This window comes from Ailuropoda melanoleuca, chromosome 6 (genome assembly GCF_002007445.2).
Source record: "Ailuropoda melanoleuca isolate Jingjing chromosome 6, ASM200744v2, whole genome shotgun sequence".
NCBI lineage: Eukaryota > Metazoa > Chordata > Mammalia > Carnivora > Ursidae > Ailuropoda > Ailuropoda melanoleuca.
Window position 1 is genome coordinate 9,287,563 of NC_048223.1, and position 26,914 is coordinate 9,314,476.

General features: G+C 47.9%; 1 protein-coding gene across 3 annotated transcripts in view; it reads left to right on the plus strand.

Moving 5' to 3' along the window:
• The window catches only part of NMNAT3 (nicotinamide nucleotide adenylyltransferase 3), a 115,114-nt gene that overhangs the window by 21,988 nt on the left and 66,212 nt on the right, over nucleotides 1-26,914 (plus strand). Inside the window, exon 1 of one of the 3 annotated variants that reach the window (XM_034661907.1) lies at nucleotides 15,704-15,952. The exons of the other annotated variants lie outside the window; for them this stretch is intronic. The gene's annotated coding sequence lies outside the window, so the exon portion shown is untranslated. Of the gene's footprint in view, nucleotides 1-15,703; nucleotides 15,953-26,914 lie in introns of those variants that run through there. 3 annotated transcript variants of the gene reach the window in all.

Genomic DNA, 26,914 nt, shown 5'->3' on the forward strand with positions numbered 1-26,914 from the left:
AAGGGCTGTCCCCTGGTTTGCTGCAGGCTGGGTCCTGTTTTCGGTAAATTGCTCATGGTGAGCAAATGTACCTTCCAGAAGGCCTGGTCTGACACAGCCCACAAGCTTGCATTTCATTTTTCAAACTCTCACTATTATATTGCCATTGGCAAAAGCTGCAGCCGTGCTTAATTCTTTCCTCCCTCTGTGGCTCAGGCACTTCAGTCATTTAAAAGTGCTTCTTTCCTTCTTCATCTAGAGAAATAAAAATAATTATAATAGAAAATGGGTAATTTGCAGCTACAATGCCAGGCTGATAATCAAAAACTTGTAAATGGAAACATGAGCATATGTTTATCACTTCTTGAAATTAGAATGCAGTTGAAAGTAGCTGTGGCCTCAAAGAGGGCATTATGGAAGGGAGAGAGGCTTAGTTGTTCGTTGGAGACCTGCCTGCTAATGAGGTTTTTAAGTTCTGTTGTCTCAAGAGCAGTGAATAAAGGAAGATGTCCCTGGGCGCTGCTCAGCTGTTTGGGGGACCCTCAGTGATCGCTTGTGGATCGATCACTCCCCTGTGTAAAATCATGTAGGGGCTCCCCAGCCACCACCATCAGGGTCAAGTTTGATCTTGTCAATGGAGAATACGAGGCCCTTGGCAACCTGGCGGGGGAGAATCTTGTCATACCCCGCTCCCCCCCACCTTGGCTACTCTTGTCGACCCTCTTGCAGCCCACCCACACCCCATGGCCTCCCACGGGCTCAGGCTTTGCAGATGCTGGTACCTCTTCCCAGCTCTTACTCCTGTTCATCCTTCAAAACCCAAAGCACCTGTTGCTTCCCCGTGGCACCCTTTCGTGCTCCTTCTGCATCCTTCCCTCAGCCTGGGGGGGCTGGAGGTGCACCCCTGTGCACACAGTCTCCCTCTGTGTTGATGCCAGTTCTTACCACACAGGGTTGTGGACATTGGTCAGCCCGTCTGCCTCCTTAGCAAAGACACATGAACCCTCTAGGCAGAGGGTGGCTTCTCTGGCCATCTCCCTGGTTCCTGGCATACTGTCTGACACATAGTAGGTACAGACTGGTGTTTATGGAATGAAGGGATTATTAATGGCAGTGGAGTTTGGAACAGTTTTCAAGTTTGTCTTTAAAAAGCACAGTTACCACATAGTCATGGATAAAATAAATCCCGTAATGCATTCCACAGCCAACTCACATCCTCTCTGTCCGTGTTCCTTTTGGTGATGAGCTAAGGGGCGGATCATGAGGTAGGCCTGCCCAGGTTTCAAGTCAAAAGCAGAAGTGGCCTGAGAGACACCATGGTTTCACTTCTCTTACATTCTGCAAGCCTCTGTAGTGCATTCAGGACAGCAGTGTGTCCACTGCTTTGCATCTTATTTCTGTGATGAAATTGGAAGGATTGAAGGCCACACAAATGCTTTCAGCATGAAAAGGAGGTCAGTCTCTAATGAAATGTCTTGCGCCCAGGAAGCAAGTTTATGTCCATTTATGCCCTTGCTCTGTAAGCCGGAGTCCAGCTCTCTGCCTAGTGAGTGGGCACTTCTCCAGCTGCTCGGTTTCTCATCACCGCACTTATTGGGTCAGTTCCAGACTCCTGGGTCAGTAGGAGTGCAAGTTTACATTTAAATCTATTTACATTTAAATTGTTAATCTGTTTACATTTAAATCAGCCCCCTGGTTTGAAGTTGATGTAATTTTTATCTGCCGCTTAACTTGCTGAAGGCTTGCTTTAAGCTAATTAGGTACATCTCCTGCCCCAAGCCCGGGGAAGGAGGGGCAGGTGTGGTTCCTGCCCTGTGGGCCTCACCTGTGAGCCACTCAGGTGGAGTGGAGATGTTCCAGAGCCATCCCTGGCCTTGGGCTGTGCCGTCATGGGATCTGTGTGTGCCATGTGCTCTGCCAGCTGCTGAGACCCAGGGACGAGAGAGGAGAGGAGCCCAAGTTGGGAGGTGGGGGGAGAGGTGCTGGTCACACTTGCCACCGACCACATCTCTTCACTTGTCTCCATCTCCCTGACCCGAGAACTGTGCGGCTGGACTGGAGAGTACCCCATATCCCCTGCGTCTGGGTCTGAGTTAGGACACTGCTTGACTGTGATGGGCGGTGAGTGCCTCCGAGTAGGGAGGGGAGGTATTCAGCAGCTTGGATTTGCTAGAGGAGTCTGAATTGAGGAAGGGCTGCCCTATAAGCGGGCTCATTTCTCCATTCGGCCAGCATTTTCCAAGGCCAGCTTATGCTCCGGTCCTGTGCTAGACAGAGGGCATAAACGCAGTGAGCCGAGCTGGGCTCTCAGGGCCTGGAGTTGGTAGTCCAGTGGGGGCAGGGGGCAGGTGCAGTACTGTGCTTACCACGCACTTGACCCAGCACCACAGGCCCGGGTGGCGTGCTCCACGGACCAGTCAGCGGCGTTTCTTCCCAAATGTGTCCGTGCCCATTATACTTCGCAAGCACACATACTTTATTAAACGTTAAATATTACATAAACTGATGGATTGTCAGTATAAAAAGAAAGAGTCCGGTTTTTTGATGAATGGATGCTTTGAAGAGACTTGAAAATGGGAGAGTGCCCCCCCAACCCCCCTGCTCTGTGGGGTGTTGAGGAAAGAACCAGACTGTCAGATTGGTGGTGGCAGAGGCAGGGGAACCCGAAGTCGAGACTGATTCCATCCTCGCGTTCTTTCTGTGCGTCTTCAGCTTCCTTCTCCACCCGAAAGAACCTGGAACAGGGTATCGCCAGGGCCCGATGGGGTTGGTGAAAGCTCCGATCCCTGCTCCAAAAACAAGCCCTAGGCCCTGGATCAAATCACTTACTTGTAAAGGTTTAATTTAAAGTGAAAGCTCACGTAGACAGTTTTTGATTGACTTCCTGCGTTGACCATTGGTTTCTGCCCTAGCAGCCAACCGGGGCTGGGTAAGAGGGCTTCTGTGGCACCTGGGTGACTACTGGGCTGGGGACTGACTGCTCTGAGGCTTATGGGGCCACTTCTCTGCCTTGTCTACAGCTTGGGGTCCACCAGAGGACAGAAGGGAGCAGGGGAAGGAGTTCGGTGTGCATTCAGGACAGGCTGGACAAGGGAATGAGGAGAGGACACCTCTGTGAGAAGGCAGCCCCATGGGTGGGAGGAAGGCCAGGGGCCTGCGTTACAGAGGGATGGAGAGAGGTGATCAGAGAAAGTGAGGAAGCAGAGTGAATAGCTTTCAGTGATGCATGAATTGTAGGGCTCCCTTTCCTTTTCTTTTCTTTTTTTTTGAAGATTTTATTTATTTGAGAGAGCACAAGAGGTGGGGAGGAGTAGATGGAGAGGGAGAAGCAGGCTCCCCACTGAGCAAGGATCCCGATGCGGGGCTTGATCCCAAGACCCAGGGATCGTGACCTGAGCCGAAGGCAGACGCTCAACCGACTGAGCCACCCAGGTGCCCCGTGGCTCCTTTTTCTTTAAAGGGAGCCAGAGTCACTACCACACAGCTGACTGGATGATGGTGCTGTTCATTTATGGAAAATTGGAGAAGGTGATGTGGATAAACTGAGGGGTCGGGAGCATTCCAGGTGGAGAGAAGAGCTCCAAGGAAGGGAAGGAAGCAAGTGGCTCCTGGCCAGATCCCTGCATCATATAGTCAGCACACATTTATTAAGCACCTACTGTGTACTGGGTTGAAGGCCAGGAATGCTAAGAACAAGCATGTTGGTCGCAGGCATTGCGGGGGGCGGGGGAAGAGCCTACCCAGGGTGCTTCCACCTGACAGTGCAATAGACAGGGTTAATAATATGGGGTGAGGAGCCACTCTGTGGAGAAACAGGGCATCATGGCAGGCTGAGTTTCAGGAGGTGGTACACAGGGGTCCCAGGGTGCCAGGCCCCAGACAGAGCACAGAAACTTAACCTTAGGAAGTGGAGGCAAGGAAGGGAGTGGAGGGAGAGGTCAGAATGAAGAGAGGACTCTCAGGAGTGCAGACACAGAAGGAGAAAGGGTTTGGGTTCTCAAATGGAGCCTTTCTTTATTGCACACAAGATTCTGATTGAGGAAAACAGGAACCAGAGAGCCGCTGATAAACGATCTGTTTGATTGCTCAGAAAATAATGGCCTCAACTCCAATGAGCATTTTATAGTTTCTGAGCATTTTATGGTTTTCTGTTATTTTTGAATTAAACACTTTATTATGAGGTTTTTAACAATATCACTTACGTTTTGCATTATTCCATGACTCAGTGGAAGGTGTGAGGTTTTTTTTGCAGCGACATTTTTTTAAAACCATCCCTAAGTCTCATTTTATTTATAGGATCACCTCTTAGGTACCTTTTAATCCATGTGTAAATATTTTTATAAAATGGAATAGACATAGGAAATGATAGGAAAACACTTATAATAAGGTGACATCGATGAAGTGGTGATTCCCTACACTGGCCCGTGTGGCATTTCTTCCCCCTGTAAACATCCATTTCTTTAAGATCTCCATTGTTTCAATAAAATAGGGGAAAACAGCTTATCACAAAACTCACTTTGTAATTTGAATTCTTTTGAATCCTCTCTTGAGTGAATGTGCGTCTTGCTGGTTAAGCGCATCAAGCCCAGGTTTCTCTTCCATTGCATTTGCTTGCAGCCTTCTCGAGCCTCAGCCCAGGCTGCTGTTTGCTTTGGAGAGGCAGAGCTGCATTTGGTTCCAGCCTCTCAAGGGTGGGAAGGGTTGGCGATTTATTGGATCTGGGTCCTCTCTCCTAGGAACAGACGCTGCTGGGCATCTGTTCGCTTTTGCTTTCAAAATTAAAGTGAATTTAATTTGGTTTTGAGATTTTTGCAGTCCCACTTAAACATTGGGACCTGGGAATCCGAGCTGTCCCGTCCCCCCAAGCACGTGCTCCCAGTCCCTTGCAGAAGTGAGAAGTGCTGTTGTCACCTTGTGCACACCCAAGAGAGACAGCGTGAGAGCCTGTGGTGTGAGGGCAGATTCCAGCTCACTCCTACTTGCTATGTAACATCGAAGAACGAATTAGTTCACTATTCCAGCCCCAGTCTCATCAGCAGAGGGGGAATAACAGCATCGAACTGAAATAATACGTGTAAAGCAATTTGCAGCCGTGCCGCCATAAATGGTTAGTAATGATATTGTCCTGCTCAAGTGCTTCCTTGGCTCCTGCACTTAGAGCCATTTGGCCTCGCATCCGGGTCCCCCTGCATTCTCTGGGTACCCATACTTCACTGGGTTACGGCTGTTGGCTCATATGGCTCTTCCAGCAGCCATGGGCTGCCTCTGGGCTGAGGTGCTGCTGAATCTCCCGTGGCCCCACACCTGGGCCGGGCACTGGCTGGCTGGGGTAGAGCCCGTGCTGCCCTTCTTCCCCAGGCACGGTTCCTGCCAGCATTGCCTCCAGCCTGGGGTTTCAGGGCCCTGGCTGAGGACCTCAACCTTTCTCCCTCTGACCTGGAGCTGGGTGGACACAGATACAGGATTGGGCTCCATTCCTCTGTTCTGTGAGGTGCCGAGGATATGGGCCCCCCAGACCATCAGTCAGCGGATGGGTGATTCCTGAACGCCAGGGGAGGGTGGGGGCTGGGGACATTTAGAGGGACACTTGCTTTGGAACAGCAGAGGAGAAATGCCTGGAACAGGAGCACTGAGGCATGGCTGTGAGAGGCTTTAACACAGACCATTAGGGGGATGGCTTGGCAGGGCCGGGGGAGGGCGAAATTAAGGAAGGCTATTTTGCACCTTTGCCCAGAGCCTGAGACCCTGAGGCCAGGACTCTGGTGTTCACTGTCCTCAGACCTGCTCCCCACGCAGACAGCCTGCACCAGGCCACAGACTTGGGCCACCTTACCTCCAGCAGCTGCCTTGGAGGGGCACCCCTTGATTCTCAGGAGCCCAGAATCCCATCATCACCCATCACAAAGCAGTCCAAAGCCATTGGCGGTGGGTCAGCGGGTTCCTCTCCAGATGAAGTGCCACGTTATTAGCTTTCCCTCTCTTAATATCACGGATGTTAGGCAGACTTCCTCCTCTCAGAATAACCTCTGGCTTTTGGATCATTTGGCAGGAATATATGTGGAATCATTGATGGAGTTTTTAATCTATTTTGTTTTTATTTTTTCCCCTTCACATTACTCAGAAATGTACTTTCTTGATCTAAGGCTTGCTGTAAAAACTGCTTTGCGAAAAAATGGGACTTTTTACAAAACTTAGAGGTGCCAGTCCTACAGTGCGAGCCATTATATGGTTTCTAACTCAGATGCTTTCGTGTCACAAATGTTCTGTGCTCCGCAGGCCTCTCTATAATATCATTTCTGTCAAAGGTAATCACACAGCCAGGCCCCAGTGAGTCTCCGACGTTCTTACGAATTCTTACAAAGATCAGAGGGAGGGTTTCATGACATCTCCAAGCTCTTATTTTCCAAAATGTTTTCCTTTCACAGTAAAAATGTTCACATAGGACTAAATTGGAAGGTGATTTTACTTATTATTATTATTTTTTAAAAGATTTTATTTCTTTATTTGAGAGAGAGCAGGGAAGAGGGGCAGAGGGAGAGAGAGAGTCTTTTTTTTTTTTTTTAAAGATTTTATTTATTTATTCGACAGAGATAGAGATTGCCAGCGAGAGAGGGAACACAAGCAGGGGGAGTGGGAGAGGAAGAAGCAGGCTCATAGCAGAGGAGCCTGATGTGGGGCTCGATCCTATAACGCCAGGATCACGCCCTGAGCCGAAGGCAGACGCTTAACTGCTGTGCCACCCAGGCGCCCCGAGGGAGAGAGAGAGTCTTAAGCCCCAGTGCGAGGCTTGATCTCAGGACCCTGAGATCACGACCTGAGCTGAAATCAATAGTTAGATGCTTAACCAACTGAGCCACCCAGGCGCCCTTGGAAGGTGATTTTAAATAATCACTTTTGAGGTATCGGGGTGAGGAGCATTTTATGTTTTTTTATGTAAAAAACTGCAATGGTTTACTGTGGTTACTTCTTGGATCCTGCTATTGAGAGGAAATCAGATATTCCTTTTTGTAAGTTAAGTTATGAAATATTTCCTGAAGGCTTTTAGAAATAAGATACTTCTCCCCTGAAAGATGTCCGTGACTTCCTCCTCAGGGAAGGAAAATGGGAGTGAGAGAATCGCTCCTGGTCCCTCGCAGCCTTACTTCTCTGAATTTATCATCTTCCGCATCCCCGGCATTTGTCCCTCAGCACCCATCTCATTAGGCCTCGTCATGCGGCCTATGTGTCATGATGCATTCCTGGGATAAAACTGAAAAATCTCCATAATCAAAGAGCTTGGTTTATGAGGCAGTGTCACAGTGTGATAGAAGTCTCAGCCCAAGCTCCGGTTCTAGCACTGTTACCTTCCTGTGTGACCTTGAATAAGCAGCTTCACCTCTCTGGTCCTCTGCTCAGTTATAAAATGCGGGGTTTGACCAGGGGTTAACATTCTGCAAGTGGAAGCGCAAAACCATCAGCGTTCAGTATTTTGGTTAAACATCGGGCGTCTAGATACAGCGTTCCCTCTGCTTCAGGAAAAATCCAGCTTCCCATCTTTGCTTTTGTGACGGTTTCTTTAAAATGCGGGAGATGAAAGTCTTGAAATTTGTAATAAGGAATCATAAAGTGTCATGACTTTTAAAGATTTGCAGCAAATCTTGGAGAAACGTACCTTGGAAAATAAACACTTCATATTATGTGGGGGAGAAAGAGGATGGGTACCTTTCATTCCACCAAAAGCAGTAATTTTCACTAAAAGCCGTCACTTAGCAAGTGTTTGTAGAGACCTGTCGCTGTCAAGGCCCTGTGCTCCCGTGGCATGTGTTTGTGATAGAAGTCACCCACACCCCTGCTTTTATCCAAGAGAGAATAGTGCGTGTCATTTCTTGTTGGGAAACTTCATCTTCGCTTTGGGGTTCTGAGACACACTTGGTTCATCTCTTCAGTACCCCTGATTTGAACAGTGTGAGCTCAGTGCATATTTATTTCCCTTAGCTGAATTAACGCCTTTTTAGTGCACAGTTGATCAGCCTGATTACACAGTAATCCAAAACAGGATTTCCAGGAGACAGGTGTCTGGGAGACTCTTGATCCAAGAGCTCTGCCTTTATATGTGGTGGAACGTGGCTGGGGTGTACTTTGGGGTGTACTCTGAGTGGGGAGGCTAAGAGGGTCCTTTTCCAAGGCATAGGGCTCCCAATTGCTGGTCGGCTCACCACACAGAGAGAGCTGTGCTGTGAACAAGCAGAGGGATTGTGTGCTCCCCTGGTGAGAAAACTACCCTTCCAGGAGGCAGGAAAACCTTTAGAAACATCTTCCTGCAGAATTTCTCAGAGAAAGTGTTCAAAAGACAGAGTTCCCTTGGCTTTGGTGTAGACCACTGAGTTGGTGAACAGTGGCTTGGCCCCACTCCTGTGGAAGAGACAAAAGACACACTTGCCTGGGACTTTGGTCTCCTTACTGTGCCTTTCTTTCTTCCTTTCAATTCGAACATGGCAGCCCCGCTAGGGAGCCTGGTATAAAAGCCAAGGTTTTTGCCTCCAGCCCTGCAGTGTTAGCCAGCCTCCAGGCAGCCCCCAGAAGCCCCAGCCATCTCTGAAGTCCACGTGCAGCATGGTGCTCCTCGGGCACGCAGTTCCTGAGGGTCTCCACGGTTCACCTGACAGCAGCCTCCACAAGGTTCTCAGGGCGCATCTTGACTGCACGTGCATCTTTTCTTAAAACTACAAAGGAAGTACACGCTTAGGGAGAAAGCTCATTCGGACAACAGAGTCCCAGTCTGGCCGTTCTCTTGCTGTCCCTGCAGCAAGCCTCCCCTTTCTCAGAGGCCGTGACTGCCTGTTTGCAGTGCACCCATCCAGTGGTGGGACACACATACACACACAGACACACACACACAAGTGTTTTTATTCTGTAGTATTTCTGCAAATCACGGCCACAGAGATAGCTTTGTTTAACAAAAATGAGAACACTGTCATCCTATCTGCAACCTGCCCTTTTTTTTCTTCTGCAACAGTGACTCATTCATAACCTCTAATGTCAGTGTGTGTGGAATTATGTTACTCTTTAAAGCTGCATAGTATCACCGGAGCCTTAACCATTCCCGTGTTGGTAGACATTTGGGTCTCTAATTTTTCACTATTACAGACAAACCCTTAGAGAACAGCCTTGTAACATATGCTTGCCAGGCATCTGGCCATGTTTATTAATAATTACACGGCATTTGTTTAAAGAGGTGCTCCCCGACACCTACACATACCAACGCGGCCCTGTCTGAGCTGTGAGGTTAATTTATTGGGAGTCTCTTAAATCCTTGCTGGCCCCTTCACACTCACCTAGTCACGCTTTCGCTTTAAGAACTAGACATGTTTTCTTCATGTACTTAGCACCCTGCTCCAGGAAGGGATGTTGCCTAGAGTTGTCCCTAAGGACCCAGGCGTGAGGCCACCGCTTCTCTTTACCTGTGCTCCATGAACCCGACTGCCCTGCGTTCCAGCTCTCTCCTGCCCCACGTGCTGGAGGCAGGAAGTTGAACTCTGCTAAATACCATTAAAAGAACCATAGAGTATTTGGGATGGTTTTTATCCAAACTGAAACTCTCCCCTCTGGCCCCTCTGTGGGTGCGTTAATTTTCTAGGGCCGCTCTAACAAATTACACCAGCTTGGTGCTTTAAGACAGCAGAAATGCATTCTCTCACCATGCTGGAGGCCAAAATCAGAAATCAGTTTCAAGGCCCACATCAAGGTGTCAGCAGGGTTGCCTTCCGTTCAGAGGGGATCCATTCAGGGTCCAGCTGCTCCTTGCCTCTTCCAGCTTCTGCTGGCTGCTGGCTCTCCGTGACCTGGGCCTGCGTCACTCCAGTCTTCAAGGCAGGCATCTCCAAATTCCTCTCTGCGCTGTCTTCGCAGGGCCTTCTGTGTGTGTGTTCTGGTCTCGTTCTTCCTCCCTCAGAAAGATCCAGGTGATTGCATTCAGGGCCCTCTAGACGATCCAGGATAATCTCCCCATCTCAAGATCCTTAACTTAATCACATCTGCAAAGGCCCTTTCCCAAATAAGGTAACATCCACAGGAACCAGGGATGAGGAGGTGGTATCTTTGGGGGATATTATTCAGCCTGTTGCAGTGGGATTTCCAGCCTGTTTTCCAACATACTTTAACTGCTAGAGCACGCTTCATATTTCCTTTGGACTCTTCAGAAGGGTATATTTTCATGCATAAGAAGGCGGAAATAGATGTTCTTTTATTCTGTGCATTGAAAGATGGGCTAGAAGGTCAGGGTCAGACAAAGTCTCTGACTGATGAGCTCCTTTCACTGGAGAACGCACGGCATGAACCGCATGTACAACTGCTATGAATTAAATTACAGACGTGCCTGTGTTCCCGTTTTAATTTGAAAATATTTTACTGCATAATAGTTTGTATGCCCTAGCTAGAAGAAGTTGAGAAGCTGTCTGTTCTGCCTTCCCCCCTGCAGATCAAACCATATCCAGACCATGAAATTCATCTTTTAAATCTGCCTGGAAGAGGTGCATATGAGTGACTGTTGTTAAAGGCAATGGAGGGTGTTGGGCCATATGAAAGGCATAGGGCCTGGAGAAGCACATTCCTCTCAGGTGGTTGGTGGCATTAAAGTACACGGATGAGTTTCGTGAGCACACATTTAACTGACCGTGTGGCTGCTCTCCAGTCCTCCCAGGGAAAGGCGTATCACAGTTTTGGACTTGGCCCTGCCCTTGCCATGTGAATGCTAATGTCTCATACTTCATTTCCCAATTCCACAGCAGACCTGCATGCTCATAAATTAAACTGCATCGCTCAGCATTATCGTGTGCATTCTAGGATTTTGTCCAGAATGGCCCAAACTACTGCCTGTTTCAGCAGAACTCCCTTTGGCCACCGCCTGTTAAAACATTATAGAGACATTAGGACAGCGATTTGAGAGTGCAGACCAGGCAGGTAGAGCACACATGTCCCTGCACAGAGGTCCTCGAACAGACGGGAGTGGCCCCAGGGGAATGAGCGTGGGGAGACGTTGGCTGCCTGGGTTCAGACAAAGGGTGGGGCATCTTAGGTGGCCCTTCCCCACCAGAACTGGAAGAGGTGATGTGTCTGCCAGTCCAGGCCATCTTCTCATAAAAAAATCTTGAGGGACGCGTGGCTCAGTTGATTGAGCGCCTGCCTTCAGCTCAGGTCATGATCTCAGGCAGGGTCTTGGGATCGAGCCCCACGTCAGACTCCCTGCTCAGTGGGGAGCCTGCGTCTTCTCTCCCTCTGCCCTTCCCCCCCCCGCTATTCTCTCTCTCAAATAAATAAATCTTTTTTTAAAAAAATCTTTGAATGGCTAGAGTTTAAAAAGTAACAAATCAATTGAAAGAAGTGAAATAGAGCCCTGAATATGGCTAATTTTTGTCGCTTTTAGAGCCAGTGACTGGAGCTAAAGAACATACCAAAATGCCCACCACTGACCCAGGTTGCCAAGGGTAAAGGAAATTCAGTGATGCTCTGCTTCCCAAAAGAATAGACTAAATACTGTTAACCTTAGTATTCACAATAGTAAGTGCTCATGGCTTTTTAAAACTTCAACTAATTCAGAAGGGCTTTTAATACAAAGTGACAGCTCCACCCCTGCCTCCTTGCATACCTCCCGAAGGTAGTCTCTGTGGTTTTTTAAAATTATTTTGGGGGTTAAATGTACAACTCTAAATTGTATCCAGAAAAGATAGCCATTAAGTCCCATTATGAAAGATTGACTTAACTCATTTATACTCTGTACCCTTCTTCCTTCCTCTCATTTTTGGTGGTTTTATTATTATTATTTTTATTTTTTTATTTTTGTTGGTTACCTTTTTACTTTTACTTTAAAAAATATACTTTCACGGCACCTGGGTGGCTCAGTCCGTTAACCATCCCACTCAATTCATGATTTCAGTGTCCTGAGATCCAGCCCAAATGGGAGCCGCACTCAGAGGGGAGTCTGCTTGAGACTCCCTCCCTCCCCACCTCTGCCTTTCCTCCTTTGTGCGAGGGCGTTCTCTCAGGTAAATAAAATCTTTGAAAAATATGTATATATATACTTTCTATCTCTTGAGTCACAGATGGTAAATTGCTTACCCAATATCCATTCTTCCCATCTTCTTTACAAATAAACCCAGTTTTGAGAGCATCAGTGTGCCATCTAAAAAACTATACTTTTCAGTTTAGGATTTAGTCAGTTTTATCCTTTGGATAGGGGCAGTCATGTCACTGGGTCCTGGCCAGTAAGATATAAGCAGAAGTTGTTGGGTGGCACTTTAGGAAAGTTCTTTATGAGGGGGCTCACTCAGCAGGTAGGCCCCTTTTGCCCTTCTCTTTTCTTTCTTGGACACAGATATGATGGCTGGAGCTGCAGCAGCCATCAGGTGAGCATGAGACAATCTTGAGGGTAGATAGAAGGCATATTCTAAGAATGACAAAGAAATCTAAAAGGATTCTGGGATGTCAATGGCATCAGAGCTGCTGCACTATCCCTGACCTGGATACAAGAGAAGTTTATGACCTGGCTTGTTTAAAGTACTATTTTCCCCTTATCTGATGCTGAGAACCAAATCTCTGTTTCTTCTTGGTAAAGTAATCAGTGCCTAGACTCTCCTGTGTGATAAGAGGAAAACATCTGTCCTTCTCCCCCTTCCTCTCCTCTTTCTTTCTCCAAGCACTTCCCGTTAGTAGCTGTATTCCCAACCCTCACAAGGGTTTAACATTATCTTTCTTTTCTGTAGTCACAGTTAAGCCTTCTGTGCCTTTTCACTAGATTGTCTCTAAGAGTTGAACACCATTAAATAGGATTTAAATCATTATGACCACATAAATGCTCATTCCAGGGTCAAATAGCCCTGGACCACTCACAGGGAAATTCTTGATATGAGGATCAAATGTATTTTCTCATATTCCGTAAAGAGCTTAAAATTACATTACATTTTAATTTACATTATTTTTGGACCATGTTATGTCGCTTTTTGTTTTACTTGGATTTTTTTTTTTTAAGCTATAGTTGAGTGAAGTGCTTTCACCATAACCCCATTTGACCCAGCCTCTCTGGCCTCTCCTCTTTTTCTTATTTCTTAGAGCCCCACACTTCGCAGTCCTGCCCAGCACTCTCCAGCCCATACGGCTGTCATCCTAGCTTCACCATCCTCCTAGGTTGGCTCTACTTTGTTGGTTTTCCTTCCTTGTTTTGCTGGAACACACCCTCAAAGAACTACTTAAAGAGTACCTGAGAGGTAAACTTTGAGTCCATTCATATATAAAAATGCATTTCTTCTATCCCCATACTTAATTATCTAGTAAGACAGAGAATTCCAGATTCAGAGTCCTCTTTTCTCAGAAGGATGCAGGCATCGCTAGTTGTCTGTTGCATCTAATGTTGCAAATGAGGGGTTAGATGCCAGTTGTATTTTCAGCTTTTTGTCTGTGAACTTTCTTTTGTTTATTCCCTAGAAATCTCTAATGTCTTTTAAAAATTTTTTTTAATTTTATATTTTTAAAGATTTTATTTATTTATTTATTTATTTGAGAGAGAGAGAGAACAGAGGGCGGAAACACGAGCAGGAGGAGGGGCAGAGCGAGAGGGTGATGGAGACTCCCCACTGAACAGGGAGCCTGATGCAGGGCTCGCTCCCAGGACCCTGGGATCATGACCTGAGCTGAAGGCAGACACTTCACTGACTGAACCACCCAGGGGCCCCAAGTGTCTTTTTTTTTTTTTCTTAGTGTTCTGATACTTCAAATCAAATGTAGGCTCAATTTGGTTGATTTTGGTTGCAAGTCACAGGACACCAACTCAAACTAACTTAATGTCTAAAAGGGGATTTATAGGTTTGTATAATTAAAATGCCTTAGGAATTATAGACTTTAGGAGCAGTTCAGTCAGGGCTCTGGCTCTTTTCTTTGTGATTCTTTGGTTTAGGCAACTGGGTAGGTCTCAAAACAATCCTGAAAGAACAGAAAACAAGAAATCAAGGCGGACTGATGAACAACGCAGTGCAATCAGAGCCCAGAGAAGGCTTAACAAAGGAGACCTTTTATTTTAAACTTGTAGCTGTGGTAAAGTACATATAACAAAGAATTTACCATCTTAACAACTTTTTAAGTATATAGTTCAGTAACATTAAGTATATTCACACTGTTGTGCAACCTCTTTCACGTTGCAAAACTAAACTATACCCACTACATAACTCCCCATTCTCTCCTCCCTCCAGCCCTTGGCAACCACCATTATATTGTCTCTATGATTTGACTACTCTAGGTGGTAGGCAAATATATATGGAATCATACAGTAGCTATCTTTTTGTGACTGACTTATTTCATGGAACTTAATGTCCTTCTGTTTATCCATTCATCTGTTTGTGGACTCTTGGGCTGCTTACACCTTTTGGCTACTGTGAATAATGCTATACGAACATGGGTATACAAGTATCTGTTCATGTGGCTGCTTTCAGTTCTTTTGTGTGTATACTCAGAAGTGGGATTGCTGGATCAAAGGGTAGTTCTATTTTTAATATTTGGAGGAAACTCCATACTGTCTTCCACAGTGGCTGTACCAGTTTGCATGCCCACTAGCAGTGCACAAAAGTTCCAGTATCTCCACATCCTCGCCAACACTTGTTTTCTATATTTTTTTATAATAGTCATCGTAATATATCTGAAATGGTATCTCATGGTAGTTTTGATTCGCATTTCCCTAGTGATTAGTGATGTTGAGCATCTTTTCATGTGTTTATTGGTCATTCGTGTATCTTCTTTGGAGAAATGTCTATTTGAAGTCCTTTGCCCGTTTTTTAATTGGGTTGTTTTTTGTCATTATCACGATAAGGAGACCTTCTGTGGTTGGCCTAATGTGGCTGAGTGTTGGGGGAACGAAGTTCAATAGGTAGAAATGGATAGAGAGGGCATTCTAGGAGAGAGACCAGCAGAAACAAAACAGAGATGGCATTGTGGGTGCGTTCAGACTTCTCTTCTGCCTCTACCACAGGTACCGTAGGGAAGCAGCCAGCACTGAAGCTGGAAAGGCACAGCTGTCCCTACCTGTGGAGAGGAGGGAGGAGGCCCCCCTGAGGAGCCATTGAGGGTGTAAACGTCCCACGAGATACAGAGAGGTATTCTGATACCCTCGGAAAGGTCCCTGTAGTTGGTGCCGTGGGGACGGTGAATGCAGTTGAGAGGGGTCTGCAAAGAGGCCCGGGAGGCAGCTTCCCCTGAGGTTAGGTTCTGAGGTCACAGTGTCAACCAAAAATCATGTTTGTTCAGAACAGTCCCTGGAAGATTCCCAGTATAGCTCTACATTGGAGTTCAACATACCGTCCCAACCCAGGTCCTACAGAGCGGGATGTCTTCCAACACAAATGCAGTTTCAGGTCAACTGCAGCCCAGGTGAGGCAGCTGCCTGGACTTCAGGGGCCACGTGATGTAGAAGTACCTGCCTTTACACACCGGAATCACACAGAAGTGCACACGCTGGGAGGGGAAGGCAGGAACTGAAGCCTCCTGAGGTGTATCTGTTCGGATATGTGAGGACACAAGCAGCTGAATAAATGACCAGCAGTAGCTGTGGCAATGAAGATATTTTAGCAGCTCACATAATAAAGTCTAGAGAGAGGCTGTACTAGGTTATTGTAGCGACGTAATGAGACCAAGTCTCTGGGTTGCCCTTCAACGCTGCAGTTCTCTAGGCCTTCCCTTCGTGGTCACAGGAGGGCTGTGGCAGACCCAAGCGTCACACCTCCACACCACGGCGTCCTGGGCAGAAACGGGCGGAAGAAGGGCCTGCCGTCATTGGACTTTCAAAATCTTTCCCGTGGGCCTCCAGGCACTTCCTGCTGTATCTCATTGGTAGGACAGGCTCACGTGCTCGTGCTTGACCAATCACGGGTGAAGGAAGTGGAAAGCCGCCGTGGCTGCAGTGCTGTGGTGTCTGTCGGGTTCTCTGCCCCTTGTCCCTGAAGCTGAACAGAATCAGGTTTTGTTTTGTTCTTTTTTTTTCTTTTTTTTAAGATTTATTTATGTATTTTAGAGAGCGCGTGTGAGTGGGGGGAATGGCAGAGGGAGAGAGAAAGGGAGAGAAGCAGACGCCCCGCTGAGCACGGAGTCCCACCCAAGGCTTGATCTCAACACCCTGAGATCATGACCTGAGCGGAAATCAAGAGTCCGAGGCTCCCCGGGCTGAGCCACCCAGATGCCCCCAAAATCAGGTTTCTTAGCGAGGAGAAAAGGGAGTTGCCAGGAAGGGCCAGCAGACTGCCACATCACACTCCCTCTGGAACATCTGCTCATGGAAGACAGTGAGCTTAAATCATTTCATTTTGGCTATATTTTGTTTTACACTTAAATTATTATTTTATTGATTTAGTGAGGCCAGCACATGTAAGAGAATTCACATGAGTTAGATGCCTGTGGGATGAAGCTTCACTGTCTTAATTCTGGAGTTGATACTTCCAGATGTCTACATCTGGCTTCGCCCCTACCTCTGGGCATCTAGTGCTCTTTAGTTCTTCTGGCCTGATTGGATTCTAGCTCTGTCCATTGACCTTGAGGCCCTGGGGTCTGCCTGTTCCCCTGGGGCCAGGACCCTCCTCTCTGGGCAGCCTCTCTGGGCAGCCCCATGCTGTGGTGTGCACACTCATGGATCACAGGAGCCTATAAAAAGCAACATCAGCCAAAGTGTGTACCACATAAATACCTTACTTTTTCAGAAATCATAGAAGCAAATTAACCTCTTTGCTGGTTTTTAAATTCATATATAATAAAGTAAACCAACAAATCCTGACTTTGTAGGAGGGAGCCGGATGCCGGTCTGCTGGAGTGTTGTGTATGACCTGGTGGGCTTCTGCTGCTGCCCCAGCCCAGGCCTGAGTTGGCCAGAAAGTCCTGATCCTGTGCTGTGCAGTGGTGGGTGCGCTCAGAAAAGTAGCGGCTTCATTTGTCCTGTTCTTGCAGGAACAGGTAGAGCCTAGCATGGACAGTGGTGTCTTCACACAGGGTTGGCACGTACGAATCCCTAATGGAAAATGTTCCCCCTCCTCTGAACAAGTGTAGGAGGTATAGTCCTGAGGGGTCTCTTTCGTTTATCTTCACGGCCTCCGTGGATGAGCTTGGTTATCCTCATTTTATAGAAGACTGAAGGGCTTCTTCAAGGTTGCAGAGCTTGTGCCAAGCCTTTTCCATTCCAGAGGCCCCCCAATGGCAAGCACAGACAACCTCAGTTGACGGCCAGAAGAAGTGCCCTATGCCCTTCACGGTCTGAGCATACGTATTCTTGTGTGCAGGAGAAATGCGGGGGCTTGAATGGGGGCCATGGGCGGGGGATGATCTGCCAGTCCTGCTAGTGGATTCTGAAGCAGTAAGTGAGAGAAGAAACAAAATAAGCTTTGTCTGTTTAAGAATCACAGGGACTGCAGGTGTTTCTATGAACTGCCCACTCTTTGGTCCTAATTTCCAGCCAGCACAAAAGCACTTATGCATAACATTAAATATATGTGGGATGAACTTGGTTAAAAATTTTAATGAATCACATCCCCAAACCCAGGTCTGTTCTGATTTCATAGATCACTGCCCAGATTTGCAGTTAATCTGCTCATGACTACGGCAGTCTGCTTATAGCTCAATAAAGAAAGGAGATGAGCTGCTTGGCTTATAATTTCTGGAGGAAATTCTGTTACATGAAATGGGAAAGGATTGTTGTGGACTTGGTTGTGTTCTGCCCAGTGAAATTCCCAAGTGAACGCCTGTCCTTCAGCAGCAAGACTCCTGCCTATGTGTCGCCTGCTGTGGCTCACTGGGCCTCCCCTGGTCTCTTCTGCCTTCATGGAGAGCCTGGCCAGCTTCCCACCTTTCCAGGCATTTTGGGATCTTCCTGTCAGCTCCTATTGCCCTTTCGAATTTGATGGTGGTGGACAAGCAAGCTAAACAAAGTTGCCTTCTTTGTTAGAATTTTTGTATTTGATTTTAGGGCTCGTCCTAAAATTCCATCCATGGGGACTAGGATGGAATGGAAAGCAGTTAGATGGGGCAGACCGGGGGGCTGGGGCGGGGGGGTGGAAGGTAAGTGATGAAACTGATGAAACAGGCCATGGTCAGCTGTAAGGCTCATGGATGCCACACTGAGGAGTTTCATTACCCACAATACAGTTGGGTTGACAGTGGAAACGGGACCATATGTACGTGCTAAAAGATCCCTTGGGCAGCTGAGCAGAGATGGGCCAAGGAGGTGACACTGGGGACAGGTTAAGAGTTCACTCGGGTCCAGCTGAGAAGTAATGAGCCCAAATCCAAGGCAGGGACTGCAGAGTTTGAGACGGACGGGTAATAAAGATACTGCAAAGGTGGAGCTGACAGGCTATCAAGGTAAGGGAGAGAGAGGAGCCCAAATGGCTGCCAATTTTGTTCTTGAGCATAGAAGGGCCATGGTGCCATCCCCTGCCATCATTATGGACAGCTCTGCATTTTTTCTGCCAGACAGGGAACCTCCCAGGTCTGTAGAGGGTGTGGGACTGCTTATCCCAACAGTCCCTGTGGCTCATTGCCCACTGCTGGACCGGAGCAGGGCCCTGGACTTGTACCCTGGATTCAGCAGAGGCAGAGGCAGGGAATGGACAGAGGAATCAAATGATGCGTCTAAGGTGCAAATCAGGATCCTAGGTGCAGCCCAGCCAAGGCAGCAGACACAGTTGGTGGGGTGAGAGCAAAATTCAAGTCCAGAGGGAAATGATGCCCCAGAGAGGGAGACAGAAATTTGCATCGGTTAAAGCAAACAGGAAAAGCCAAGAAGTGTTGGGTATTGGAAGTGAGAATGGAGGTGCTTCGGCCTAGACCATGCCAGGGGGTGACCAGTGCTCTCTGGCTCTCATTTTTATCTACTTTTCACTTTTACCTTGTCCCACAGCAAATAAGGTGAATATTCCTTATTTGTGTTTCACTCTGTGTTAGACCCCATGGGATCCCTGCCCTCAGGGATTTATAATCTGTTACGCAAGAAAAGAGTAGGGACTCAATAATACAGACAGATTATCACCTTTAAGAGGTCAGAGGATGAAACAGTGACTTCTAGGTGGGCTACTGGGGGGAGCTCTGAGGGAGAGCTGGCATGAAAGAGACCGCCTAGCTCTAGGAAGGGGCATGAACAGAAGCCTAAGAAGCAGTAACAGCAGGTGGTCTCAGCTTGGGGAGGACAAGGAGCACATGTAGAGGCTAGAGAGGGAGGTCAGGAGACAATTAGGAGAGGCGGAGTGGGGCCTATTTAGCATATTGAGAAAAGATTAGATTGGGGCCAAAGTGGTCGGGGGAGAGGATTCCAGAGTTTCTCTCACCAAGTGTGGAAGCTGTCAGTGAGGGTGGGATAGGGTCTGTCCAGCTCACATCAGCAGCCCCTCTCTGGGAACGACATTGTGCATTGGTAGTGAGCCCCCGCTGACCATGTCTGTACCATGGGACTCTGTCCATACTGAGACCGTGGCACTGCCCTGTCCCTTGTCCACCCTGAGATCTCATGTTCAGCTCTTCCTTTACTCTGTGTGATGGCCTGGAGGCCTTCCAATGATTCCATGCACCTTTACTGCTTTGCCTTTGGTGGGGAGGGGAACTAGGATTACAAGAGCTCATTTCTCTTGTCTGCAATTTTTAAAATCCTAACTTATACAAGAAAATAATAAAATCTGATAGTGGGGTGCATCCCAGTAGTGATGGAAAGTGAAAACCTCATGGGGGGGATATTGGCCGTACTTGGAGGTTTAATGTATTGGGAGGACATGATGAAGGATGAAGAGATGTCATAGCTAACTGGCATGTTTTGATTGAAAATGACTAGAAAAACGTGGAATCTTTTTTCAGACAAGGGGTTTGGGCAGCTGGAAGAAGGTGTGGGAGATGGGAGATTTCTGTTTTGAAGGCAAGGAAAAGAACTGATATTTCTGGAGACCTTCCTTTGGGCCAGGCATGGGTCTATTAACCCTTATAGCAATCTGAGGAGGTGTAATTATCTCCATTTTCCAGATGGGTCACTGAGGCGTGAGTGGTTGCTTGACTGTAGTAGGCACAAGGCTGTTCACCAAATATTTCTGTGTCCTGAAGGTGGAGAATTAGAGTGAGGTGGTATTTTCTAACTCGCTGAAGTTGGGTGGGCTTGTTGTAAGTGACACATGCCAGTGTGAGCCAACCATATAATACAGTTGCTGATGAGGGACCTTCTGGAGCCCTTTTTGTTTCCCTCTGCTACAGCTTGACCATATTCCAGGTAGTGACTACTCCATTGGCTTGAGTCCCAGATTGAGGGGAAAAGATGGTACAGGACAGAGCCCCAACCGGCATGGAATGGGCATGTAGTAGGAACATGAAACAAACCTTTATTGTTTTAAGCTCCTGAGATTTGGGGATTGTTAATATACCTCGTCTGGACTCTCCTGACTGATAAGGTCACTCAGTTTGGAAGTCTTTAGTCGGCTTTGAATCCATGTTTATGTGGCTTGTTAGGAAGCCAGTGCCAGGTGGACATCCCTGCACCTACCCATAAGCAAGGTCAAGGCTGGAGATGTAGATTTGGCGTTATCCGTCCAGTGTGGGAGAGAGTAGAGAGAGAGGTGTAGGGATTTGGTCTGCGGGCTTTTTCCCTTGTGTTCTTTCTCTCCCGAGGGTTTGTGGTTGGCTGCACACGCCCTGCTGCTAAGTAGGACATCTCTACTGCCTGCCGGGTCTGGTGGTTGGGAGACTTTGGCTTGAGTTTGTTGACAGCTGCACACTCATAACATTGCTAAAAACTTCATAAACTCTGAAGCCTGGAAATAGCCCAAGTGATTTGAGGTTTTGCTCACTTGTAAATGTTTGAGTATTGTGTCCACAAATTGCAATTTGAGTAACTCAATTTTGAGGCACAGCTGTTATTTGGAAAAGACCCATCTAGGAATGCAAACTCCTTGCAAAATGATTGTGCTTCATTTTTGTCAAGTATCAGAAAACCATTAAACTGCCAAGCCATATGGCAAATGCCCACTCAAAGCAGAGTGCAACAGCACACCGTAATGAATCTGTTTTGGGGGGAAGGAGATAGGACAGAGTCTGGTTTTTGTGATCTACAGAAAAGCAGATTCACTGCTACGCATTTCAGCCTTCTAGAGTCCTGAGTAAGGATTTTTCCTCCCATGAAAAATTCATATATAAAAAATTAAGTTACAATAGATTTTTTTTTCCTTAGGTGTATTTTCCCTTTCAAACAATATCCATTTGAGTTTCTGCATATAAAATAGTTTAACTGGGGCAGTAGAAACTTCTAAAAATTTACACACCTTTTCATTTCTTTATACACTAGTTCAATAAACATTCATTAGGTATCACTGTATCAGAATGAGGTTTAACTGCATATAACAGAAAAATAGAAAATAATGGTGACTTAGATTATTTCTCCCCCAGGAGAAAGAAGCCTGAAGGTAGGTGGTCTGGGGCTGGTATGGCAGCTTCAGGGTCATTAAGGTCCTGACTTTCTCTTGGCTTATTCTGTCAGACTGGCAGTTGGTTCAGTATAGCTGCCATACTCCAGCCATCACATTCTAGACAGCAGGGTTGCAGAAGAGAAGGGCAGGCCTTTCCCATTTCAAGAAGGTTCTGAAAGTGTTGCGCAGCACTCCTGTTCATAGATCTTTGGCCATACCTTAGGCACGTGGATGGCCTTCCCCTGCTGCAGAGACTGGGGAATGTAGAATATAACTGCCAGCGAGAGACAGCGTCTCTGTTCCGAAACAGAAAGCCAGAAGCGGGCATTGGGAGGTTCCCAGCAGACTCTGTCCCACCTGGGGTCTTAGTGGTTTGTTCTTCCTGCCCGGCTATAACCTTCCAGAGCACAGGGCCAGGTTCTATTTAGCCCTGTGCCTCTAAGGCACTAGCGCAGTTGCTGGTAGGTTGTGGTTTTAATTACGTGCTACTTCACACCCCTCACAGGAGACGCCAGGCACTTGTCATTGTCTCCCCGCCTCTTCTTCCTTCTTTGTTCCAAGGCCTCAAGTCAGCTGTGATCTGAGCGTATTTATTCAGCAACAGATGTTATTTCTACCAGCATGACATTACGCTACCTGTTTCTCACGATCAGGTCTTAACTCCAGGGACAAGTGATGCTCAGAGCTGAATTGTTACAGTTGGAGCTAGGTGGAAGACTAGAGCAGTGGCGTGTGGGGGTGGCCTTCTTCGGGAGCGCTCTTCTGTGGGAACTTCTCCCAGGCCAGGCTGGTCTGAAGGAGTTGTCTAACAGGCAGGTGGGTGCTGAAGTGGCCCTCAGGGCTGTCAGGTTTTGATCCTGGGTGACTGCAAAAATGGTGAACCAGCAGGTGGAGGTGGCGGTGGGGATGGTGAGTTCTGCTTTAAACATAATGAAAGGAGAGAGGAGCTAATATTTCTGGAGAACCCCCTATGGGCCAAGAACCGTGCTAGGTGGGTCAACTCCTAGGAGGTATGTGATTTATCTCCATCTTCCTTGTGGCTTACTGAGGCTCAGAGAGGTTGGTTGGGCTCTTGACCAGAATGCAGGCACAGACCCTTTCCTTCCAGGCAGGTCTAAAGAATCAGCACTGATGTGTGTAAAGTTTTAGCACAACGCCTAGCCTTTCACTCAGCAAACCCAGTAGCTGTGACTTCCTTCCATCTTCCTGCACCCATTGAAATGCGTCCCAACTCCTGAGCATGGGGTGTGAGAGAGACCTCATTCCATGCCTCATGCCTCCTTCACATCTTTTCAAAGTTCTCAAAACTGAAGAGCCAGGCTGCCTGCTTTCCTGGGAGCCTCATCATTAGGATGAGTGCTTAATTGGCGTGTTTTTTTCCGTGGAGAGGTGGCTGGCGGAGGATCCCTACACTGACAAAGAAGGCTCGCTCTGCTTTTGTTCCTAGCAGCGCCGTGTGCCCATAGCAACAGCGGGTGAATCCAACAAAGTTGAAAAGAAAAAGTGCCCAGAGTTCGCGTGAAGGTTGATTGCCCTGGAGAAGTTGACATAGTTGTGCAGATGGAAATGATTTCCCTAGGTCCTGAAAAATGTGTTCGTCAACCCTAGAAATACAAACCGCATCTCTTGTTTTCTTTCAGATGAGGAGTCTGGTCAAGAGGTCTGTGTAATGAAAGATGTTTGTAGAATCCATTTCCATTCTGCCCGAAGCCATCTGCTTTATGTCTATAATAAACAGGGATGTTTTCAGCCACTTTCCCGGGCCAGGTCCTGTTAGAGGCGCTCACCGCAGGGAAAGGTAAATTGACTGCCTCCCAAGCGATGAGCATTAGTACATTACATCTGCAGTGACGGCACTTAACCTTCCTGGCTCGCCTTTCCTTTCTGTGTCTCTGCAACGGCCTGTGACAAATGGGCCGAAGGGTGCACACTTAGTTAGAATTTGGTGCATGCGGGGCATTGGCCAGCATCACATTACCCGGTGATTGAAGTGAAATGTAGGCAGCAGGAAAGGCCATCCTCGGGGAAGCTGGGGAAATGCCTGCCTTCCCCAGGCAGCGGGGTCCTGGCAGTAGCCGCCTTGAACCTTCCCGATGCACTCTCCGGAGAGCACTTGAGAGCTATTTCTGAAACAGAAATATGAGTAAGTCACACCCCCGTTTAAAATGCTTCAGAGGTTCTTCATTGCCCATGGAATAAAATCAAGTCTTCGGAGACCCCCTAGGGGCTTGCAGGATCCTTACACCCTCCGCAGCCTGGATCCTGAGTCACCCAGACACAGCGACATCGATGTGCTTTTAGTCCATCACCCACCCTGGGGGTGATTGCTGGGCCTTTGCCACGCTGGTCTCTCTGCCCGACACACCCTTCAGTACCTTCGTCACTGGCTCAGTTCCTTCACCTTCCCTGCCCTGGCTTGAGATCACTGTAGAGAGCCTGCCCCCACGTAGGTGAGTGTTTTCGTTTCCTATGGCTGCTATGACAAATTGCCATGATTACTAGTTGAAAACAACACAATTTTATTTTCTTACATTCTAAAAGTCAGAAGTCTGAAACCAAGGTCTTAGCAGGGCCTCATTTCCTCTGAGGCTCTAGGGGAGAATCTGTTTTCTTTTGCTAATTCCGGCTCCTGGAGGCCATGTGCACTGCTTGGTTCACATCCCCATCTTCTTTCCAAGTCAGCAGCATAGCATCTTCCCTCCTGATGGTCACTTGGGCCCTTACATCTTTCGGTACCTGATCCCCCCTTCCTCCTCCTTATTAAGACCCTGATGATAAAACTGGGTCCATCTGGATAATGCAGGCTAACCTCCCCATGTCAAGATCCCGAATGTAGTCACATCTGAAGAGCCTTTGCCTGTCAAAGCAGCAGCTGGTAACCTCCAGCCATTCAGAGCAGAGGGATGCCCTTGGTGTCAGTGGGCAGGGAGTCAGCGTGTGTCCCTGCTGATGGGATCCCGCCATGGACGATGGCACATTGGGGCAGGAATGTCTTGTTTGATTTCAGTCTGAAGTGGAATGGGCTCTTGGCAAGGGGTCTGAAGTGCCTCTTAGAAGCCAGAAAGGTCAGTTTATATCTGAGATGAGGTAGCCGTCTGAAAAGGACGACGTTCGGCTGGAGACCGTCACTCATTCTCTCGTTCGTTCTCCACACTGCCTGAGCACCCGTGTGCTAGGCACAGTGCGGGGAACAACATGAATGAGAAACGGCCCCGTAGGAGTTCACCTTCTGCTTGGGGAAGAGCAACATGGGAACAAAGCAATGGCAGCTCTGTGGCGGCTGGAAGGTGAAAGTGATAAAACAGGTACCCGGTACGTGTAGCTCGGTGGGGGAGGGGGCGTTGCGTAGACACTCCAAGGAGAAAGCCTTGAAGGCAGGGGTGAGGAGGGTGTTTCAGGTAGCTGCAACAGCGTTTGTGGAAGCAAGGAGTAGGGAGGCAGCATGCTGCCTTGGAAGAGCTGGGTGACATGCCGTCGGGGTGGCTGTGAAGCGGGAGCTGGTCTGTATCTGGAGAGGCGCCGGGGCCACAGGTGGTATCTGTTCGCGTTCTCTCCAGGTTAGTGATAAATTCCACGAAGGCCGCGTATGCCTCCTCAATTTAAGTCCTTCAGCAGCAGTTATTGCTCACTCTGTGGCCCCGCATTAAATGCTTGTTGATGAGAAGCCTTTCCCAACAGCCAGAGTCTCCCGCACTTGCTTCGTCTCACTCGATATTACTAGATGGCAGGGCAGACGAGTCACTTTTATGGCATGCATCTGCCCTCATGTCTGATGAGACCTGCACCCAAATCAGAGCCTGGTTTATTCTGGTGGCCCCTGGAGTGAGTCCGTTCTAAGGCCGTCATTGTATTTCTCTGGGTTTGGGCTTGGGAGGGTGTTCAGTGGAGGCAAGTTAGCATATACAAGTGAGGCAGGAGTGCCCACCTTGTTCCTGAGCCTGGCAACGTGCCCTCGCTGCCTCTCCCCGCCCCAGCCACGGCTCCGACAGGCTCAGTCACTCGAGCAGTGTGGCTCGGTGGGCTGCTGGCAGGGAAAGAAAAGACAGACACGTTAAGGCATTTATTCTTCTCCCCAACATCACGCTTCATTGCTGTTGATGCCACCGTTCAAACAAATGATCTAATTTACAGTTTCTGGGGACTTTGGAAAAAAAGAATCAAAACCCCAGGTTACCTGAGATGCTGCGGTTACATGTTTTAATGGCTCTAAGAAATTATATTTTGTCAAAACGAAATAGAACTTTGAAAGGCTTCATAATAGTTGTGAACAACAGCCCCTTCAGATACACTCATCACAGGGCTGCTCTTGTGAATAGCTAAGCACACTCTGCAAATAATATCTCATTAAACCAGCCAACCTCCCCGGGAAGAAGCTAGCAGCAGTAGCTTGCAGACCGCTTTCTTCTCCCACAGTGGGGGTGTTCCTGCTGCCTTAAAGGAAACTTGAAGAAACCACAGCCCGCCTAGGTTGAGAGGTGGTTTTTTTTTTTTAATCTGTGTGCTATGCCTCGGAATACATCCAGAACAACTTCTCTGAATTAGGAGGTGCATTAGGCCTTCCCCCTGCCAGGCCACAGGTCCCCCGTGCGGCTAGCTGCCACCGTTCTCAATCTTCACTGAGCCGGGCGCTGTGCTTGAAGCTGGGAGCCAGACATGAGGGAAACACCACTCCTGTTCTTAATGGGCTTATTGTCTGGTGGGTGGGAAAGGCACAGGGGCAGGTTTTTCCAATAGTGTGGTCTGTGGTTTACTCAAGGAAGGTCAGAGATCAGCTGACCCAAGTTAGCTGTCAGAAACACCATCTCAGCAGCCAGCTCCACAGCAGTTGTAGCCCCAATTCTGTGGCGGACGCTGTGCATTAGCCAGTCCTGTTTCCACTTCCCTTTTCCTTGCTGCTCCCCACTGGCGCGGCTGTACGGCTAAATACTTGCTCTTCCAGCCTCTCTGGCAGCTAGAGGGGCCACGCGATGTAGTTCCGGCCAATAAGAAGCAGAATCTACAGGGCGGTTCTGAAAAAGCTCTTCTGTTTTTGGTTAAGAGGGACAACCAGTGTAGCTCTTTGCTCCTTCTTGCCTTGATCATATTCATGATGGCTGTAGGCACAGCAGCAATCTTCTGACCGTGAGGGGAAAGCTGAGAGAATTGCAGGTCCTCGTTGAGCCAGTGACCTAATGGCAGCTGCCTGCTTAGACTTCTTGTCACGCGAGAAACAAATAACCTCTGTGTGTTTAAGCCGCTGAAGTTTTAGGCTTCTGGGACTTGTAGCCAAAGGCACCCCTAACTGATACAGGCACCTAGCAGGCAGTCAAGAAATAGTGATTGAAGTCACAAATAGTGTGATCATTATTTGAGTTGAATCTTAACAGATTGGGGCGTGCTGGGGGTATTCCAGTTGGAGGAAACTGAAATAACATGTACAAAAGCTTGAAGCAGGAAAGCCATGAGGAGCTCACAAAGAAACCACTGACAAGTACTCCACCGTTGCTAAAGTTTGAGGCAGGCAG